General features: G+C 38.4%; 1 pseudogene; it reads left to right on the top strand.

Moving 5' to 3' along the window:
- The first annotated feature begins 675 nt into the window (after nt 1-675).
- LOC148550442 (uncharacterized) lies at nt 676-2888 on the top strand (annotated as a pseudogene).
- The last annotated feature ends 14806 nt before the right edge of the window (nt 2889-17694 follow it).

Raw genomic sequence — 17694 nt, 5'->3', positions numbered from 1 at the left:
ACATGAATTTGTTGTATACTTGTATGTTGGATTTGGGAATAAAATTGATGCATGTTGAAATTGAAAATTATGTTCTGCTCTGTTCTTCAATTTTTATTTTTTTTAATCTTGTCAAGTCTGCTCTGTTTATTCCACATGAATTTGTTGTATACTTGTATGTTGGATTTGGGAATAAAATTGATGCATGTTGAAATTGAAAAATATGTTCTGCTCTGTTCTTCAATTTTTATTTTTTTTAATCTTGTCAAGTCTGCTCTGTTTATTTTTTTTATTTTGCGATTCTGCTCTATTGAATGCATATAAAATTATAAATTGTATGAACTATGAACTATGAATTGATATATTTCTGGATTCTGGATTGCTGGCATTCTGAATTTAGATGGAACAGTCACAAAATGATCAACAACAACAACATAATGCTGGACAAGAATCTCAGACAGCTTCCTCTCGAGGAAAATCTAACCCGGCTTGGGAATATTTCACTGTGAAATATGATAAAAATAATAAGGCACAATATACGTGTATTTTTTGTTTGAACACTTATAATGGAGGGGGATATATAGGATGAAATATCATCTTGCAAAAATTCCTGGACAAATCAAAGTATGTAGCAAAGTAACTGAAGAAGTTGAACTTCAATTCAAAAGGATTCTGATGGAAAACAAGAAAAATAAGATGGAGAAAAGAAAATTTGAGGAGGAGGCTTATGGTGGGGAAGCACATGCACAAGAGGCTGAATCGCCTAACCCTATACAAGCTGTTGTTCCTACAACAACGGGAGACAAAGGAAAGAGAAGAGCTGTAGTAGCTACACAAATTGGAAGTTACTTTAAAGAAAGAACTACTCCAGGATCTCAACCAACTTTGAGAAGTGTTTTGGCTAGCAAAGAAATTGTGCACAAGGCTAAGTTGGGACTTGCCAAATGGATTGTTGATGCACGTATTCCTTTCAAGTTTCAATGCAATTCAATCACCTTACTTTCAACCTGCATTGGATGGTGTTGCTGCAATTGGATCTGGTTTTAAGGGACCTTCATATGATGAAATGAGAGTTCATTTGCTGGCTGATCTTAAGAGAGAGTGTTAGTTGCTGGTTGAAAAGTATAGGAGCTCATGGAAAAGCACGGGTTGTACACTGATGGCAGATGGGTGGACTGATCAAAGGCAATGAACTTTAATTAACTTTCTAGTTTATTGTCCTGCTGGTATGTCGTTTGTTAAGACTGTTGATGCTTCTGATGTGATAAAAACTGCCAATGCATTGTTTAATTTGTTTGCTGATGTTATTGAGTGGGTTGGGCCTAGTAACATTGTGCATGTGGTCACTGATAATGCTGCTAATTATGTATCTGCTGGAAAACTTATTCATGAAAAATACCCAAATATATTTTGGTCTCCCTGTGCTGCCCATTGTATCAATCTTATATTGAAAGATATTGCAAGTATTCCTCATATATCTGACCTTGCTTCCCGTGCTTCAAAAGTGACTGTGTTTGTCTACAATCATATGATCTTATTGTCTTGGCTTAGAAAAAGAAAAAGTTGTACAGAAATTGTTCGACCAGGAGTCACACGTTTTGCCACTGTTTTCATTACTTTGAAAAGTATATATGATCACAAGGTAGATTTGCAGACATTGATGGTAGACCAATATTTTACTTCTCATAAGTTATCCAAAAGTGCTAATGGAAAGATGGTTAGCTCAATTGTCTTGGACAGTAAGTTTTGGCAAGACTGTCTTACCACTGTGAAAATTGTTGGTTCTCTTATTAAGTTGTTGAGGCTTGTTGATGCTGATGAAAAACCCTCTTTGGGAATCGTGTATGAAGGCATGCAAATAGCAAAAAAGGCTATCAAGACCATGTTCAGAAATCGGAAAGCTGCTTATACGCCATACACGAATATCTTGAAAATGAGGTGGGATAAGCATTTGAAGCGTGATCTCCATGCGGCAGCGTACTTTTTAAATCCGGGCATTTTCTACAGTGAGGGTTTTGTTGAGAAGGCAAATGTTTTGAGATCTTTACTTGATTTGCTTGATGTTGAAACACTTTGTGATGACTCAGTTGCTGCAATGCAAGAGATACAGCTATATCGAGATTGTAAAGAAAGTTTTGGGAGGGAAGGTGCTAAGAGAGCGGCATCAAGACTCGAACCTGGTAAGTTATTTGACTTATTTCATATCCAAGTTCAGTTTAGTTTCAAAGTTTATTATGTTGGGTGATAATTGGTAAACATTAAAAAGTATTTGATTTTTATATCTATATAGGTGAATGGTGGAGGCTACATGGTGGGAGTGCTCCTAATTTGCAAAAAATGGCAGTTCATCTTCTTCATCAAACCTCTTCTTCATCTGGATGTGAGAGGAACTGGAGCCTTTTTGAACAAATCCATTCAAAGAGGAGGAACTGATTAGAGCATCAAAGGTTAAGTGACATTGTTTATGTCACCTATAACCTACGCCTTCAATCTAGGTTGCATCGAAAGAAGAGGAATTATGACCCAATTGACATTCAAAGCATTGACACAGTAGATTTTTGGGTAATGGCAGATGAGGATGATCCTGAATTTACTAATGGAGATGTTGAAGGTATTGAAAGTTTAATATACACTGATAATGCTATGCCTTCGTATCCTAATGGTGAGTGACATAGCAAACTTTGTTTCCTTCCATAAAGATACATGTCATTAACATTGATTTCTTATTGAGTTTTCTTTCTATTTTATTAGATGGTGGAGATATGAAAGTTGAAGTGGATATGTCTGATGTTGTAATTGAATCCTCAAATACTTCTTTTGGTGATATTTCTGAAGATGCTGGCTTTGCTTACCTGTTTATGATGGAGACATCGGAACACTTAATGATGATTATGACTTCTGATGAGTAGTGTCTTTGTTTAGTTGAAGTATTGTTTGTTGAACATTGTTTCTTTTGGTTGCAAAACATTGTGTTTGTTACTTTGTCATTTGTCATTTATGTGCGTTTTGAATATTGTCATTTGAAGTTGTTTATGGCCTTTTAATGATAAATTATGTATTGTTCATTTTGTGAAATTGTTAAATTTTGAATCTTATTAGTTTAAAATTATTGAATTTAACTTTTTAAAATTATGTATTCAATTTTTTATAATTTCGCTCTATATTTAATTAAATCGGTTCAACCACGGTTCAACCACGGTTGAACCATTAAATCAGTCACTTGACCGGTTCGATGACCGGTCTGGTTCTCGCAACCTTGATATTAACTATTTTTGTTTCCCACCAAAACAAATAAGTACCTTTTCTTCTAACTGATGTGATGTCATGTTTGAAAGGATAATGACAGCAATGACTTAGAACACCAGCAACTACACTAAAGAAGAGAATTATGCAGCAGAAAAATAGAAGTGATGAGTATTTTGCAGAAAAATAAAAACTGAATTGCTATTAGAAAAATCATATTGAGTAATACTTGGCTAATGCCTTATATACACTTCCTCTACCTCAACAATCTTACCCGAAACTAATAAAGAGGCTAAAGATTACTTAAAGCTAACTAACATAACAGATTGTACTTCTTTATTAATCTTGTTCTTGAGCATCTTGATTATTTAAAACAAAAGAGTTACTCTCCTTTACAATTCTTAAGGTCGCTAATTTTTCATGTGTCACATGATTATAACACTGTTAATTTCAGTAATACATAGGGCTGACAATATATACCTTATCCGCGGGTATTCAACCCAGACCAACCCATTCAGATAGGGTTGTCTACTCGACCCGCTACGGATAGGATAGAGTGCGGTAGGTTCAGGGTATACTCTATCCTACCCTACCCGCACCCCTATTATATTATATAACATATATGTAAAAGTTATATATGTAGTGAAAAAAATGAGTGTTGAACTTACAATCTTTCTCTTATAAAAATTTAAAATAACCACTAAACTAGTTGATGATCATATTATTTGTAATTTTATGTTGAATTTCTTTAAGATTTTATTATTTTTAATTTTAATTTGAATTTAGTTTTTTATTTTTTATTTTATTAATATGTATGAAATTTGGAATAGTTGAATTTTATATTTGCTTGAAAATTTTTTATTTTTCTGATGGTAGAATAGGGTTTAGTACTTTAGGGTGCGAATAGGGTTAGGGTTGAGATATTCTCAACCCGCAGGTAGAGTACGGTAGAATTTTAAAAAGGTTTTTAACCCGCGAATAAGATTAGAGTAGAGTCCAAACCTTATCCTACCTTATTCTATCCATTGTCAGCCCTAATAATACAAGATGAAAGTACTTGTAAGGCATGCATAATGTAATTTTTAGAGAAAATTAAAGAATGCTAGTTAGGAAATAATATATATATGAAAAAAAAAACAAAAAATTTGCCAAAAGAGGTGACAACAACTTTAATGTTTCTAGAAAGAATCATCTTACAAACATTCTTAATAGCCTTTTTGTTCTACAATGTATTAAGCAACTTAATCAAAGAAACACTACAAGAAACTTTTTGATAGAGACTGATTTTAACGACCAATTGGATCGATTGGTTTTTTCCATGACCAAAAACAGTTAGTCTCTGAATTGATCGCTAATGACCAATTTGATTTGGCATTGGTTTGACGGCCTTATTTTAAAATTGGTCACTATTCAGATAATTTCAGATAATTTCTTATATTGGAATGAGCCTTCAGAAAAGATCATTCTTATGTACCAAAAGACTTATTGGGGTAACAAAATCATAGATCTTACAAGAGAAGACGAGTGGCATAGAAGCAAGTGCAATTACGAAAATGAAGATCCATTTAGGGAAGAAAGAAAAGATTAAAACACCAGCACAAAGAGCAGTGAAAGTAATGGTGATTATAGAAAGAAAAAGAAACAAACACCCAATTGCAATCTTTCGGTGACGAGCATTGACCTGGTCAAACATTTTCTGCTTGCGTGGGCTGTATATAACTAAAGTGAAGAAGAGCATTGAAAAAACAAGGAGGGTTGTTATAACAACGATTGATAGAAGGTGTTGGATTTTTTCCTCTCCTTTGTGAGGTCCAGGCCCAATATTTTGAGGGTGTCTCTTTTCACCCATTATTTCACAACCCTATTTAGATTTTTGGGGTCAATTGAGAGAAAGAGAGTAGCCACCAAAAGAGAGAAAAGAGAGAAAAATAGAATTTCCGTTTTCTTGTAAAGCAGCAAATTTCAAATGACAGTTTCTCATTCGTTCACTGTTGGATCGGCTTGAAATTTGAACTGCGAGTTCTTCTCATCTTGTTATTCATTCTGGTCGGTGAAGATGTTGATTAGAGGTTTTCAGTGGGAGAAATTGACTTCGCAAGAGAGAAATTAGGTTTTCCATTTTTACACAGAGTAGCAATCTTTGAACGGCGTTTTCTCATTCTTTCAGCGTTGGATCGACGTGAAATTTGGAATGTAGATTCTAAACATCTTGTGCTTTATTTTGAATGGTGGAGATTTTAATTGGAGTTCTACAGAGGGAGAAATTGACTTCGACAATAGCTCTATTTTTTGGGTATATTTCATCTTCTTGCTTCTCATTTGAAAGCTTTAGTGCTTTGATGTTTTGGCTGGTTATATGCACAATTTTGTACTTTTTTTGAGACTCTCTTGTACCTCATTTGATTATAGTGGAGCTATTTCATTGGTCTGGATGACCCGTGGTTTTTACCTCTCACATTGAGGGGATTTTTCACGTTAAAATCTCGGTGTGTTCTTGTTATTCCTTTACTTGTTATATTTGCTTGTTATAGTTGCTGTCATATTGTGTTGTGAGTGCTTCCATATTGTTCTTTTGTTGGACATTTGTGTCGTTTCCACTGCTAGGCTCTTTCATACTGGTATTAGAGCTTGTTGGTATTTTTCTGGGCTTGTGATTCTGTGAACAATGGAAGCTAATACTAATACTAGTAGGATGATCACTCTTAATGGTCCTAATTATGATTTGTGGAAGTCAAAGATGGAAGATTTGCTTTATGTCAAAAATTTTCATCAACCAGTTTTTGGTACAGAGAAGCCTAATGATAAGTCTGATGATGATTGGACTTTGTTGCATAGACAAGTCTGTGGATATATTAGGCAGTGGGTTGACGATAATGTGTTGAACCATATTATTGGAGAGACACATGCTCGGACCCTTTGAATTAAGCTTGAGCAGTTGTATGCTCGAAAAACTGGGAATAATAAGATGTTTTTGATCAAGCAGTTGTTGGCTTTGAAGTATACAGATGGGACATCAATGACAGATCACTTGAATAATTTCTAAAGAATTATGAATCAATTATCTTCCATGGGTATCAAGTTTGATGAAGAGGTTCAAGGATTGTTACTTCTTGGCTCCTTACCAGACTCGTGGGAAATTCTCAGAATGTCATTGTCTAATTCTGCTCCTGATGGTGTAATCTCTATGAATCTTGCCAAGAGCAGTGTTTTGAATGAAGAGATGAGAAGAAAGTCACAAGGTACATCGACTACACATTCATATGTTCTTGTTTCTGAGTCTAGGGGGAGAAACAAAAGTCGAGGTCCTAAAGGTAGAGATCAAAGCAGAAGCAAGTCTCGAGGAATATATAAGAATATTGAGTGTTATCATTGTGGTCAAAAGGGACATGTGAAGAAATTTTGTTGGCAGCTAAAGAAGGAGAAAGCCAAGGCAAGTAAAGACAAGAGCACAAATAAAGATGATGGTAGCAATGAAGACAAGGTTAATGTAACTCATGATGATTTTCTTATTGTTGAGAAGTTTGAATCTGTTAACCTTGTTGATAATAGCACTAGTTGGGTGATTGATAGTGGTGCTTCTATTCATGTTACATCTAGGAGGGATTTGTTTACCTCTTATACTCCTGGTGATTTTGGTGATGTGAAAATGGCTCATCAAGGTGTTGCAAAATGTGCTGGTGTTGGACGGGTTTGTTTAGAAACCTCCAACGGTACCAAGTTGACTTTGAAGCGTGTGAAGCATGTTCCAGATATTCGGTTGAACTTACTTTCTGTTGGTAAGTTGTGTGATGAAGACTTGGATAGCTCATTCTCTCGTGATAGTTAGAAGCTCACCAAGGGTTCCATGGTTGTTGCTAGAGGTACACGACACTCTACTCTTTATTTAACTCAAGCAAAGATTGTGAAAGATGTTGTTAATGCTGCTGAGTTTGTTGATGAAACCGATTTATGGCATAAGAGATTATGTCATATGAGTAAGAAGGGTATGGATATGTTATCCAAGAGGAACCTTTTATCTGGTTGTAAGGTTGCTTTGCAAAAGTGCAACCATTGTTTTGCTGGAAAACAAAACAGGATTTCTTTTAAGAGTCATCCACCTTCAAGAAAGCCGGAGATACTTGACTTGGTACATTCTGATGTATGTGGGTCGATGAAGACAAGAACACTTGGAGGGTCTATCTATTTTGTAACCTTTATTGATGATCATTCTAGAAAATTATGTGTTTACACTTTGAAGACTAAAGATCAAGTTTTGAATGTGTTCAAGCAATTTCAAGCTTCTGTTGAAAGAGAAACTAGGAAGAAGTTGAAATACATTCGTACTGACAATGGTGGTGAGTACTCAGGTCCATTTGATGCTTATTGTAAAGAGCATGGTATAAGACATCAGAAGACTCCTCCGAAGACTCCTCAGTTGAATGACTTTGCTGAAAGGATGAACAGAACATTGGTTGAAAGAGTTAGGTGCTTATTGTCACAATCTGGATTGGCAAAATCCTTTTGGGGTAAAGCTTTGAGCACTGTTGTTCATGTCTTGAACCGGACACCATGTGGTCCCTTGCAATTTGAAGTGCCAGAGAAGGTATGGTCAAGTAAAGATGTTTCTTATGATCATTTAAGAGTATTTGGATGTAAAGCTTTTGTTCATATTCCTAAAAATTAGAGATCTAAGCTCGATATAAAGATTAGACAGTGTATTTTTATTGGCTATGGCATGGATGAGTTTGGTTACAGGTTTTATGATCCTGTTAGCAAGAAGGTGATTCGGAGTAGAGATGTTGTCTTTGTTGAAGACCAAACATTGAAGGATGTTGATAATGCGGAGAAGCCAATGGTTCAGCCTAGTGATGATTTTTCTGACTTGGATATTACTTCCTCTATGCCTATGGTAGAAGATGGTAGAGTTGAAGCTCAAAATAATGAGCATGATATAAGTGCAGGTGAAGATGGAACAGCTGATCCGATACTTGATGAAGTTGGTGATGATGATCAAGATGAAGAACCAGCTTTAGAAATTCCTGCAAATGCACTTAGAAAGTCTACAAGAGAGAGAAAGCCTTCGTCAAGGTATTCTCCACATGAGTTTGTTTTGTTGACTGATGGGTGAGAACCTGAATGCTTTGGAGAGGCTGTTGAAGATGAAAGCAAAGCTCAATGGCTTGAAGCTATGCAAGAAGAAATGAAGTCCTTGCTTGAGAATGATACCTATGAGTTGGTGAAGCTACCGAAGGGTATGCAAGTTTTGAAGAACAAATGGGTATTCAGAATCAAGAATGAAGAACACAATTCTAAGCCTCGGTATAAGGCTAGATTGGTTGTTAGAGGTTTTAGCCAGAGAAAAGGTGTTGATTACGAGGAGATCTTTTCTCCTGTTGTGAGGATGTCATCCATTCGTGCTGTGCTTGGATTAACAGCGTCTTTTGATCTGGAGATTGAGCAAATGGATGTGAAGACAGCTTTTCTTCATGGTAATTTAGACAAAGAGATCTATATGGAGCAACTGGAGGGTTTTGTTGTTAAAGGAAAGGAAGATTTTGTGTGCAAGATTAAGAAGAGTCTTTATGGGTTGAAGCAAGCTCCAAGACAGTGGTACAAGAAGTTTGAATCTGTTATGGGGAAGCATGGTTACCGTAAGACAACTTCAGATAATTGCGTATTTGTGCAAAAATTTTCTGATGATGATTTTATCATTCTTTTGCTTTATGTGGATGATATTTTGATTGTGGGCAAGAATACTTTGAGGATTAATGAGTTGAAGAAATAGTTGAGCAAGTTCTTTGCTATAAAGGACTTGGGTCCTTCCAAACAAATTTTGGGCATGACTATTACTCATTATAGAGATTCCAAGAAGCTTTATTTGTCACAAGAGAAGTACATAAAGAAGGTGCTTCAAAGATTTGGCATGAATGATGCCAAATGTGTTGCTAGTTCTTTTGCTCCTCATTTTAAGTTAAGCACCAAGCAGTGTCCAACCACTGATGAGGAGAAACAAACAATGGATGAAATTCCTTATGCTTCAGCTGTTGTTAGCTTGATGTATGCTATGGTGTGTACTAGACCAGACATTGCTCATACGGTTGGTATTGCGAGTCATTTTCTCTCTAATCCAGGTAAAGAACATTGGAATGCTGTTAAATGGATTGTGATATATCTCAAAGGTACAACTAACTTGAGTTTAAGTTTTGGTGGTGAGAAACCTTTGCTAGTTGGCTTTATTGATGCAGACATGGCAGGAGATATTGATTCTCGAAAGTCTACTTCAGGTTATTTGGTCAAGTTTGCAAGGGGAGCTATTTCATGGCAGTCAAGGCTACAAAAGTGTGTTGCACTTTCTACCACAGAGGCAGAGTTTATTGCAGCAACTGAAGCATGTAAAGAGTTGTTGTAGGTGAAGAAGTTTCTTGCAGCACTTGGTTTCAAGCAAGACCGTTATGTGTTATTGTGTGATAGCCAAAGTGCTATTTATCTTGCAAAGAATTCTACTTTTCATGCAAGATCTAAACATATTGATGTTAGATATTACTGGATACGGAATGTGTTAGATTCCAACTTGTTGGAACTTGAGAAAGTTCACACTGATGACAATGGTGCTGATATGATGATAAAAACATTGTCAAGAGAAAAGTTTGAAACAAGTTGTTTGATCGCCGGAATGGCGAGAGCCTCCACCTAGTCGAGAAGGGGGAGATTTGTTGGGTTTTTTTCCTCTCCTTTGTGAGGTCCAAACCCAATATTTTGAGGGTGTCTCTTTCCAACCATTGTTTCACAACCCTATTCAGATTTTTTGGGGTCAATTGAGAGAAAGAGAGTAGCCACCAAAAGAGAGAGAAGAGGGAGAAACAGAATTCCCGTTTTCTTGTAAAGCAGCAAATTTCAAATGACAGTTTCTCATTCGTTCACCGTTGGATCGGCTTAAAATTTAAACTACATGTTCTTCTCATCTTGTTCTTTATTCTGATCGGTGAAGATGTTGATTAGAAGTTTGTGGTGGGAGACATTGGCTTCGCAAGAGAGAAATTAGGTTTCCCGTTTTTACACAGAGCAGCAATCTTTGAACGGCGTTTTCTCATTCTTTCACCGTTGGATCAACGTCAAATTTGGAATGTAGATTCTACACATCTTATTCTTCATTCTGAACGGTGAAGATTTTAATTGGAGATCTTCAGCGAGAGAAATTGGCTTCGACAGTAGCTCTATTTTTTGGGTATATTTCATCTTCTTGCTTCTCATTTGAAAGCTTTAGTGCTTTGATGTTTTGACTGGTTATATGCATATTTTTATGCTTTTTTTGAGACTCTCTTGTACCTCATTTGATTATAGTAGAACTATTTCAACACTTCTCACACTTGCAACACTCCTCACACTTGCAACACTAACAGAAGGAATATAATGTACCATGTGGTCTCGTTAAAGATAGGAGTTGGTCCTTGAACAGTGTTGGTCCGAATAGTGAGAGCAGCAGTTACAGCCAATGTGGTAACAAGAGTTCCAATAATCATAAAATTGTTTGCTGTTTCTTTCTGTTCTGACATAGCTCTTTCATGAAGCTCTTTGTGTTTCTTATAGAATAGTTCCTCTGGAGTTCGTCCTTTCACATTTTTCATGCTTTTAAATGCACCTGGAACTATGCTTGCCACTTCCTATGTATAATTCAGATTAAAATAAGTTAGTTTAGATTGAATAATTCTTAGTTGCTCTCTGAATCAACCAATTTATATCGTAAAGTCATTTTATATATATTATGACTTGTTATTCAACTAATAAATTAGTACAACAATTATAATTTGGAGAAGACTCACTGCAGTTGTCTTTATATGAAATTATTAGTTTGTTATTATGAAAAATTATTAGATGATTTGACATATTTGATTAAATTATTATCTAATAATTCTCAACTAGTAACTTCACATAAAAACAATTGCAGGTGAGTTTCTACTTTAAAATCAAGGAATTGCAGAATAGCATTGGTGTATGCACCCTTGCTCAATATTAGTTGGTATGTAGTTACTCGTCGATTTAGAATGGCTATGTGAAGTAAGCTTTGCCCCTTTGAATTCACTTCCATCAATAAATTTGCATTGTATCCAAAGATAAATTCCAAAATCATGTGGTTTCCTAATTTTATTGCATCAAACATTGCTTTTGAAATTCTTGCACACTCAAACTCTTCCCCTTCCATATGCTCAAATACCATACGCACAATGTCTCTATATCCAGCTCCATCACCCTCCAAGGCTAATACAAAAACAAATAATAAATAAAATTAGTTTTCAATTATTAAAAATTAAGTTGGCATAACTTATCCCAAAACTAGTTCAAGAGTTAAAAATGATCTCATTCATATTTATATATAAAGACTATTGGATTTTTAATTTTAGACTATGTGAACTTGATACATTACTAATAACTTTTAATTTAACTTTGATACTGTTACGTAGGTAATCTGAGATAGGTGAATTGGGCTTGTAAGATTGGCCCAAATACAGATGGAAGGTGGTCTCCGACTTACTTTACGTCTGGGAACCGCCGTCCGAGTTGTGTATGCGAGAGAATGAGGGGGTGGTACCTGCAAAGACACTCCGATACCTAAGTTAGCAAGGGGGCAAGCAGGTTTAGAAAAGTATTGGAACTTTGTTTTACCTGAGTGTGTCAGTGTATTTATAGTAGTGATACAATAACTACTGTTAGAGTAGTTCCACTTCTGAAGGTGGATAACTGTCCCTTTATCTTAGGGTTGTTGAGATATCACTTCTGGAAATGGATGAGATTTTAGGGGACAGGTACATATTTGAATAAGTACTATCTGCCAGCTCATCTCAACCCGACCTCTTTGGGGAGGGGCTCCTGTCGAACCTGATCTCTTTTTATGGGAGGTCGGTTAGGTGGTAAAGGCCAACCTTTGGATTGGGCCTTTTAGGCTTACTTGGGCTTGGATTATAGTGTTAGTCTAGGGTATAAACAGTGCCCTTACTTAAGTCCGATCTCTTCGCTATGAGTCAGATTCGAGTATTAACTGAACTCAGGTTGTTCAAGTCGGGAACCGACGTGATTTAAGTTTAAATCCGACGTGATTTGAATTTCTCAACCGTCGTGTCTAATCAAACGTCACATCCGTTTGGGGTTTCGTATTTACACGTGGGAGCAGTTACATTGGTAACGGCGCGTTTCTTTAATGATCACATTATTTTACCATTGTGCCCCTTACATGTTATAAATACTTTCCCTCTTTTTTCTTTGTTTTCTTTCGTCTTTCTTTCGAAGTTTTTTGCCTGCACTCTCACTTTTTCTTACTCAAAAAATCCTTTTGCTTCTTCATTTTTGGGTGCTTCGTTGCTTTCCACTGTCACGGCTACTTCTTCTTTGATTCTACAGAAAAGGTTGGTTTTTCTTTTCTCTCTTTTGTTATTTGTGTTAGTACTTTATTTTTGTTCGGTGTGCTTTTGAGGAGATTTTCATGCCTTTACCATACCTTCGTTTGCAATGTGAGACGTTAGTATTTCTGCATGTTTGTTAGATGTTGTCGCTGGGTCTTTTTTCTTGTTTGCTTTTGGAGGAAGATTGTCTTGTTTTTGGAAGTCCTGTTTTTTGATGATTTTATTTTTATTTCTAGGTCTTACCACCTTTGTACCTACTTCCTTTTTGTCAGAAAAAATATCTTCCCGTATCCCTGAGACCCTTTCGAGATAGGTAGATGATTCTGTGCTTGATGAGAAACCTTTAATAGATGTCAATTTTATTACCGAGCTCCATACCCATCATAGAATTTGTAGTTTAGAGGATGATGAGCCCAAGTATGAATTGGTGGCCCCAGGTCCTGCGGACCGGGTTTGCTGATTATGACCCTCATTTTTTCTTTATGTACGATTGTCTTTTGTTCATACCCTGGGTCGAGCTATCCGACCTGGGATGATTGGAGACAAAGCGACCGACCTCTTCAGGTCAGACTATCCGACCTCTTTACAAAAGAGGTCGGCCAAATCAACAGGAAGGCCCAAGGAGGCCGAAACGAAGGAACGCAGCCCAAACCAAAGGCAGCCTAAGCCTACAAAGAGAAGGGCGGTTCCGTTGAAAGATAAGTTGACCTCACCCAAAGATAAGATAAGATAAGATAACTAACTTATCTTATCTAAAAAGGTCACTTCTCACCATTATAAATACACTGGAGCACCCAGGTATAACTCATACTCTGATTCTACTAAAAACCTGCTTAATACCCGTGCTAATTTAAGCATCGGAGTCTCTTGCAGGTACCCCCGACCCTCCGGTGACCAAGGATCAGAAGTGCAGTCAGTCCAACAAGTCAGACACAACAGCTCTGGCCGCCACCAGCCAGCCGGACATGTTATCTTCGACCAGTACAGAAGATCTCATCCGAGATCGGCCTATAGTTTCAGGTAACCCTTGGAACATTGGCGCCGTTGCCGGGGACCGGAAGTCATCCCATCATCATGGCGGACGACCATGACAACGACCACGATTCAGATCTAGAGGATAGAAAACCGCACAAAAATGCGGATACCACACTAAAAGATACCCTGGAATCTAACGGGGACAAAAACTCATCAAATCTGGGAGTGATAGAAGCGCTTCAAGATCGCCTAAAGCAACTCAAAAAAGAAAGCCAAAACCAGCAAGAAGTTGGCAAGGATCTACAAAGAGAGGTAAGACAACGTCGGGAATTAGAAGATAAACTCCTACAACTTGAAGCCGATCTCAAAGCGAAGGCTACCCGGACCACCCCAGAGGACAACTCTCGAAAGGATCAAGATCCATTCACTAGGGAAATCATGAAGACTAAAATCCCTAAAGACTTCAAACTTCCGGATATGACTTTGTATGATGGCACTACAGATCCCAACCATCATCTCAGCAACTTCAGAAGCAGAATGTACCTCACCGACGCTTCAGATGTTGTTCGCTGCAAAGCTTTTCCAACGACTCTTACAAAGATAGCAATTAGACGGTTCGACAACCTACCTCCAAAGTCCATCTCAAACTTCGACGACCTGGCCAAAAAGTTCCTGGCCAGATTCTCCATCCAAAAAGACAAGGCTAAGCACGCCTCCATTCTACTGGGTATCAAGCAAGGAGATCGAGAAAGTCTTCGCAACTACATGGAAAGATTCAACAAAATATGCCTAGACATACAAAGCTTGCCAACAGAGGCTGCCGTCATGGGCCTCATCAATGGCCTAGAGAGGGACCTTTCAGCCAATCTATATCAAAGAAATACCCCACATCTCTAGACAAGGTGCAAGAGCAGGCAAAGAAGTACATCAACATGGAAGAAAATTTCCGACTTGGAGAAGCCTCGAAATCCGGTTTCACCTATCGAGATAAAGAATCCAAGAAGAAAAAAGATCGAACGGGAGAAAAAATCAAAAAGTATCATAATTATACCCCTCTGCGGGTGTCCCTTGTGGATATTTACAAAGAAGTCTGTAACACAGAAAAGATACCCCCAGCTCGACCGCTCAAAGGCAAAAGAGGAGGAGGAAATCGGAACGAATACTGTGAATATCATCGGGTCCGAGGGCATTCCACCAACGAATGCTTCGACTTAAAAAACATCATAGAAAAATTAGTAAGAGAAGGAAAACTAAATCGGTATCTTGCCATCCGAGATGATGAACAAAGAAAAAGACGAAGAGATGAAGATGTCGAACGAGCTGAGCGATCACCTCGTACGCCAGAAAGACATGTCCATATGATACATGGAGGATTCGCAGGAGGTGAAATCTCCAAATCATCCCGCAAAAGATACCTCAAAGAAGTATATCATGTCGAAGGGAAGGAGGAAGCACCCGACATCCCTGCAATCACATTCACCAAAGAGGACGCATCCGGTATCATCTCAGGATACGATGATCCCATGGTAATCACCATCATATTGGCAAACACCAATCTCCACCGCACATTAATAGACCAAGGGAGCTCTGCCGACATCTTATTCAAAACTGCCTTCGACAAGCTTGGCTTAGAGGAAAAGGAGCTTAGAGCATACCCGAACAGCCTGTTCGGACTGGGCGATACCCCAGTTCAACCACTGGGATACGTGTCCCTACATACAACCTTCGGAAAAGGGAATCAATCCAGAACGCTCATGATAGACTACATCGTGGTCGACGTGAGTTCAGCCTACAATGCCTTAATAGTTCGGACAACACTAAACCAACTCGGCGCAATAGTCTCAACTCCGCATCTATGCATGAAATTCCCAACTACAGAAGGGATAGCTACAATAAAAGCAGATCAAAAGATGGCACGCCGCTGTTATAATGAAAGTCTAAACCTCAGAGGCACAGGAGAAGAGTTTCATACAATTGAGCTTGGTAGAGTTCAGAGACGAGAAGAACTCCGTCCACAGCCCGAAGGTGAAATAGAGAAAGTTCAGATCAGAGATACCTCGGACAAAACGACAAATATTGGCACGATCCTGAAAGGAGATGCAAAGGAAGTGCTAGTACAGTTCTTGCGAGATAATGTCGATCTCTTCGCATGGAAAGCTGCAGACATGCCAGGCATAGACCCCAAGCTAATGTGTCACAAGTTGGCGGTCTATCCAGGATCTCGGCCAGTACAGCAGAGACGAAGAAAACTTGGGGCAAAACGATCCCAAGTTGTGGAAGAACAGGTACAAGCATTACTGGAGGCAGGATTCATAAGAGAAGTCAAGTACCCACTATGGCTAGCCAACGTCGTCTTGGTGAAAAAATCAAATGGGAAGTGGCGAATGTGCACCGACTACACCGATCTCAACAAAGCCTGCCCAAAAGATCCTTACCCACTCCCAAGTATCGACGCTCTGGTAGATGTTTCCTCCAGATATAGATATCTCTCGTTTATGGACGCATATTCGGGATACAACCAAATCCCCATGTATCCACCAGATCAAGAAAAGACCTCGTTTTTAACGCCAAAAGCGAATTACTGCTACATTGTGATGACTTTCGATCTCAAGAATGCGGGAGCTACTTATCAAAGGCTAATGAATAAAGTCTTTTCAGATAACATCGGAAAAATCATGGAAGTCTACGTGGACGATATGTTGATAAAGACACAAAGCGAAGAGACATTATTGTTCGACCTGGCTCAAGTGTTCGACACTATAAGGAAGCATGACATGCGACTCAATCCCGCAAAATGCACCTTTGCAGTAGAAGCGGGCAAATTCTTAGGTTTCATGCTCACACAAAGAGGAATTGAAGCGAATCCAGACAAATGTCAGGCCATACTTAACATGAAGAGCCCAACTTGTGTCAAAGAGGTACAACAACTCAACGGGAGATTGGCAGCCTTATCCAGATTCTTAGCAGGATCAGTGATAAGATCTCTCCCCTTCTACGCCACTTTAAGGAAAGGAAGAAATTTTGAATGGACAAAGGAATGTGAGCAAGCCTTCCAGGATTTCAAAAACTTCCTGGGACAACCACCTATCCTAACTCGACCACAAAAAGAAGAACCACTCATATTGTACCTTGCGGTAGGAAGTCGGGCAGTAGCCTCAGCACTGGTTCGGGAGGACGACGAAGGGCAACAACCTGTATACTTCATCAGTAAAGCACTGCAGGGATCTGAGCTGAACTACCAAAAAATATAAAAGTTTGCCTATACTCTCATACTGACATCTCGACGACTTCGCCCGTACTTCCAGGCTCACACCATTAAGGTTCGAACCGACCAGCCCATAAAAGGGATATTGCAGAAAATAGATCTAGCAGGTAGAATTTTACAATAGGCAGTCGAGTTATCTGAGTTCGACCTCCAATATGAAGCTCGGACAGCCATCAAATCACAGTACTTGGCCGACTTCATTGCAGAATTCACAGATACCTTGGAAACCCCCCACAGAGTGGAATCTCTACGTAGATGGTTCCTCGAATAAAACTGGAAGCGGCGCAGGTGTGATAATAGAAAGCAACCAAGGAACCCAAGTTGAGCTTTCCCTCAAATTTGGGTTCCCGGCCTCAAACAACCAGGCGGAATATGAAGCGTTATTAGCTGGTTTGAAGCTGGCAAAGGAGGTTGGAACTCAAAAACTCAATATCTTCAGCGACTCACAGGTAATTACTTCACAAATAACAGGGAGATACCAAGCCAAAGATCCAGCCATAAAAAAATATTTGGATAAAACCAAGGAACAGCTCGGACAACTCGGGGAATATAAGATCTACCACATACCCCGCGAACAAAATGCCCGAGCTGATGCACTCTCGAAACTAGCTAGCACCAAACCAGGGGGCAAAAATAGAAGCCTCATCCAAGAAATGCTACAGAACCCGTCAATCTCGGAAGAGGAAAAAGTCCTAGCCATAACAAGTCAGGACCAAGGATGGATGACCCCCATAATTAATTACCTCAAAGCAGAAACACTCTCCACAGATGAAAATGAGGCAAAGAGGTTAAAACGGGAGGCTCAGTACTACACTATCATAAACAACACCCTATACAAGAGAGAAATCTCGATACCGT

This window comes from Arachis ipaensis, chromosome B7 (assembly GCF_059453495.1).
Source record: "Arachis ipaensis isolate K30076 ecotype BB chromosome B7, ASM5945349v1, whole genome shotgun sequence".
Classification (NCBI taxonomy): Eukaryota; Viridiplantae; Streptophyta; class Magnoliopsida; order Fabales; family Fabaceae; genus Arachis; species Arachis ipaensis.
Note: the sequence above shows the minus strand (reverse complement) of the source record. Positions and strands in the feature narration are given on the sequence as shown.